This window comes from Neoarius graeffei, chromosome 26 (genome assembly GCF_027579695.1).
Source record: "Neoarius graeffei isolate fNeoGra1 chromosome 26, fNeoGra1.pri, whole genome shotgun sequence".
In the NCBI taxonomy this organism is placed as follows: Eukaryota; Metazoa; Chordata; class Actinopteri; order Siluriformes; family Ariidae; genus Neoarius; species Neoarius graeffei.
The window spans coordinates 25691937-25697629 of NC_083594.1; positions in this window are offsets into that span (position 1 = coordinate 25691937).

A 5693-nucleotide genomic window follows, 5' to 3' on the forward strand; every position below is an offset into this window, starting at 1 on the left:
AGCCATAGCTACGGCTACTGAACAGCACGCGTTTGACTCCGCTTTGGAATCAGTTTTAGAAGAATTAGACTTGGAGTTTTCGTTGAAACATGAGCAGGAAGAGGCTCTCCACTCATTCCATGATCGCTGAATCTTCACCAAAACACTCGACGCTCCAATGGTGTCCCTCTCCACATGCTGTTTGTTTACCCCATAGACATATAAACATAGACGCTGCATTGAGCCTGGTGGCCCGTTGCTGGGATACGTCAGAGTGTCCGTCATATTTGATGTGGCAAATCTTCCCCGTAAACCAATGCAAGTAAATGGACTGAACTTCATAAAGCCCCTTTCTACAATAATATTTAACTCGATGCCTTTTATTCACCCATTAAGACACACACGTATATATTTGGGAAACAAACAGGCATCAAAACAACACATAACTTATTATAGTAGTGTGCGAAATACCCTGTACACTGCAAACTAGCGACAGATACGCGATAGATAGCTCAGGTAAGCTAATCAGTCAGCATACCGTAGCAAGCTACCAAAACCTGAGGCCAAAATAACCAACCTACAAGACTGAATATGATAAATGATGGAAATAGTGGAAAAACTGGAAATAGTGAATGAAAATAAAAATTTACTGTTTTATTTATCGAGTCACCACACAGACCTACTCTTGTTGAATAAAGTGAGCTGAATGAGCGCCAAACTGAGTTCGGCCAGGTTCTAACGTCATACCAAAACAAAATACATCACTGATTCCTTCACATTCAGAAAGGTTAAAAACATTCATCATACGTTCAAAACCGTTCATCATAGTGTGGCACTGTATTATCTAATTCTCACTGCTTATAACTATACACCTCCCTGGTGGAGATGAGCTGGGAAACTGAAGACTGAAGGAACAGTATTGAAAAGTATTTTTCCAGTCTCACCTGTGAAAGGTAATCCCATGTGATCTCGTTTGGACGGTAAACCTGTTGGTACAGTTAAACGCAGCACATATGGCGGCGAGGATGACGTATGATTCTACGCAGAATGCGGCGTCTATGTTTATATGTCTATGGTTTACCCTCCCCCACTGCTTTCTGTCGCTCTGACTACGTCACAGTCACTGTTGCGCTGATTGGTCAGAGCATTGGCCTATACGCACAGAGACAGTTTGAAAGACAACGGGTTCAAATACGAATCCCCCCAGTGATAGACTTTGAAAATGACCCGTGAAAATTGGCAAAATCGTATTTTATTGTAGTAAATTCGTATTTTTGTAATCAAAACAACAAATCGTAACAAATAAGATTTATTCGTAGTAGTTGGCAGCTATGTATTAGGTCTCTGTGATGATCTATGAGCTCATTTCAGCCCAGTTTGCATAAGGGGGGGTCAAAATTATAATTTTCGTCTATAATCTGGAGCAAAATTAGAGCTATAAAAAAGACATTTATGATGGCCATATCTTCATTATTTTGCTTGTACTGTAAGTTTAGGAGGTATATTTTAGGATTTGGGTATCATCATCAGCTTTGAACGTATGTATGAAGGGCAGCATGTTAAAAATAGAAAAAAATAATTTACCCAGTCATGATTGCATTTTCTAGTAAGTTAGAGTGCTTATTATGAAAAAACTACACCACAGCTTTCCATATCTTTAACACCATACTATTGTGGACCAACTTCCTATGCCCTTCATGTATTTGCATGGCTGTAGATGTTATATATCTTAAAGGAAGGAACATGCAAACTTGACCCAGAATGAAAATGCCAAATTATCCCTTATTTTAGGGGGTCAAAATCCAGGGAGGGACACATAGTACATAGCTGGTATTTTATATATTTAAAGTAGGTTATTAATAATCAAGTAATATATAATAATTAGGTATGTAATATCTTTCCTTCTTAGAAAAATATTGGCATAATTTCTCATCTCATCATCTCTAGCCGCTTTATCCTGTTCTACAGGGTCGCAGGCAAGCTGGAGCCTGTCCCAGCTGACTACAGGCAAAAGGTGGGGTACACCCTGGACAAGTCGCCAGGTCACCACAGGGCTGACACATAGACACAGACAACCATTCACACTCACATTCACACCTACGGTCAATTTAGAGTCGCCAGTTAACCTAACCTGCATGTCTTTGGACCGTGGGGGAAACCGGAGCACTCAGAGGAAACCCATGCGGACACGGGGAGAACATGCAAACTCCGCACAGAAAGGCCCTCGCCGGCCACGGGGCTCAAACCCGGACCTTCTTGCTGTGAGGCGACAGCGCTAACCACTACACAACCTTGCCACCCTTGGCATAATTTATGCACAAAAAATGCTAATTTTCTCTTCTGAGCCAAATTTGACCTTGCATAAATTGTTAATTATGATGATCTGGGATCTAAATTTGTGGTAATTTATTTTTAGCTTTGCTGACTTCAGCAGCAAAGCTGTTCAAATAGCTTAGCCCGGCGTCCGTCTGTCCATCCGTCCATCCGTCTGTTAGCAGGGCACGTTTTGACACAGTAAGAGCTAGGAGGCTCATATATGGCCTGAATATACCTTGGGTGACCACAACCTAGCTCACCAAAAACTAGGTCACTGTGAGGGAACCGATCAGTGAGGCATAAGGACACAAGGAGGTTTAGTTCAAAGTAAAGGGTTTTTATTACCCAGAAAATGATCAAAGATAAATAAAAGCCACAAACTGAAAATTAGGCCTATAAAATAAATCAACAAAAGTATGAAGACATAAGACACAAAACTAACGTGACTTTAACTAAACAAAGACTGACCTAACACAATGAGACAAAAGGGAAGATATATCGGCTTGGCCAAACCAAAAGACACAAAAAGGGGATAAACTAAATACATAAGCTTAAATCATAACACAGAACAAAGCAACTAAGGCCAAATTCCCCCCTCAGGCACACGGGAGATATAGTACGGCCCAATTCGTCGGCGCCGAGACTTAGGTTTTCTCAGCCCTCAGCCACGCCTTTGCCCAAACAGGAAGGGACCGCCCCCAACACTCAACCAGGTAACTCAAGACAAAAAAACACATGATTAGTGCCAAACAAATAATATAACCTTACAGTGTTAAAATGTGTGCACCCATATAAAACAATGTAAGGCTAAAGAAAGTAAACTAATAAAATAAATAAATAAAACAAAATGTGAACTGAGTTATTTGAGCATGATAGCACATGTGACTGCAAACAACAAAATGTGCAGCAAATCTATAATGTACCAAAAGAAATTAATAATATGCATTGGAAGAGTGAGGGCTGATGTTACCATGTGTGGCTGGAGCCATCACACACTCCCCTCCTTCAGGACTCTCGCTGGTACTGCGAGAGAGATAGTCAGCTGTCAGATTTTCTTTGCCTGGGATGTGCCGGATACAGAAGCGGAATGGTTGGAGAGCCAGGTACCATCGGGTAATTCTTCCATTGGCATCTTTCATCTTCTCCATCCACTGGAGCGCCTTATGATCCGTCTCCAGCGTAAACTCTCTACCAAGGAGATAATAGCGAAAGGAATCAAGGGCCCACTTTATAGCCAGCGCCTCCTTTTCTATCGTTGAATACCGGACCTCCCGGGGAAACAGCTTCCTACTAATGTAGGCGATTGGATGGCGATCCTCTGGGGGCCCCTGGAGAAGCACGGCTCCCAAGCCTCTGTCAGAAGCATCAGTCTGCAAGATGAAGGCATCATTGAAATCAGGACTAAACAACACTGGCTGCTTACTCAATGACTGACGGAGATCATGAAACGCTGCCACCGCTTCCTCCGTCCATTGAACTTGATTTGGGTTCCAGGTCCCGGTCATGTCGGTGAGAAGCGCTGCCCTGATGGAGAACTGAGGGATAAAGCGATGGTAGAAGCCAGCCATCCCAAGAAAGGAGCGGAGCTGCTTCCTTGTCTGTGGTAGAGGACATGACTCAATGGCTTGGACCTTACTGACCTGTGGTCTTATTGATCCATTCCCCACCGTATGGCCCAGGTATTCTGTCTCAGACGCTGCAAAGACGCACTTGGCCGGATTGACCGTCAGCCCAGCGGAGCGGAGACGTCCCAAAACAAGGCTCAGATGTTCCAGGTGCTGGTCCCAGCTGTTACTGTAAAGGACTATGTCATCTAAATATGCAGCTGCAAAATCAGAAAAATCACAGAGCACCTGGTCCATCAGCCTCTGGAAACTGGCTGCGGCACCATGGAGCCCAAATGGAAGTACAGTGAACTGAAACAGCCCCCACGGAGTCCGGAAAGCTGTTAGCTCCCGTGACTGCTGAGACAGAGGGACCTGCCAGTAGCCCTTACAAAGATCGATGGTAGTCAAGAATTTTGCTTTGCCCAGACGTTCTAACAGGTCATCAATCCTTGGCGTCGGATAAGAATCGAATTGGGAAACAGAGTTGAGATACCTGAAGTCGATGCAGAATCTTATGCTGCCGTCCTTTTTCGGCACAAGGACTACTGGGTTGCACCATTCACTTCTGGAAGGCTCTATGACACCCTGGGAGAGCATGACATCCACCTCCCCCTTCAGTGCGGTCAACAGGCGCTCTGGGATCCTATAACTGAGACGTTTTGCAGAAGCACCTTCTTTAAGAACAATATTATGGACAACAAGATCAGTTCTCCCTGGTCTCTCCTGGAACACCTCAGGACTGCAGATCGCCCTCACCTGGAGCTGTTGACCCTCTGGGAGGTGGCTAAGATCGAAATTCACCAGATCACCAGCAGGGGGTAAGTACTGATCGTCTACCTCCTCTTCCTCCAGTATACTTCTAACCAGCATTACATCTGTTCTCTTTTCAGGTCTCTGTACCCACTCCTTCAGGAGGTTCACGTGTAACACCCTACAATGGCGTGACTGACCTGGAGTGGAGATCTGATATGTCGTTGGCCCAAGTTTCTTCTGCACCTCAAATGGGCCTTGCCATTTTGCTAGCAGCTTGCTATCACTGCTTGGGAGGAGCACCAACACCTTCTGGCCAGGGCTGAAGGATCTTTGGCGGGCCTTCTGGTCATACCAGCCCTTCTGTTGCTGCTGGGCTTCCGCCATATGTACCTGGGCGAGCTCACTCATCTTCTGCAAACGCTCCCGCATCTGGACAACATAGGACACAACATTAACAGCCTTCTCTCTCCCCTGGTCACCCTCCCAGATCTCCCTCAACAAAGACAGAGGCCCTCGGACCTCATGCCCATAGAGAAGTTCAAAAGGAGAGAAACCCGTTGAAGCTTGGGGAACTTCACGGTACGCGAACAAGAGGTATGGCAGCCAGAGGTCCCAATCAGTACCACTGCTGCTGACAAACTTCCTCAGCATCTGCTTCAAGGTCTTATTGAAGCGTTCTGTCAGCCCATCACTTTGCGGGTGGTATGGCGTAGTTCTCAGGCTCCTGATTCCCAGCAAATGATAGACCTGTTTTAAGAGAGTCGACATAAAATTAGTTCCACGATCAGTAAGAATTTCTCGTGGAAAACCCATTCTAGAGAAGAACTGCACCAGACAAAAAGCAACTGATCTGGCTTTTATAGACTTCAATGGGAAAACTTCTGGGTACTTGGTCGCATAGTCTGTTATGACCAGCATGTATTGGTTTCCAGCTTTACTTTTCTCAACAGGACCAACAATATCCATTCCAAGGCGTTCAAATGGCGTACTGATAATGGGGAGCGGTTGGAGTGGAGCTCTGGGCGGGAGATTAGAAGA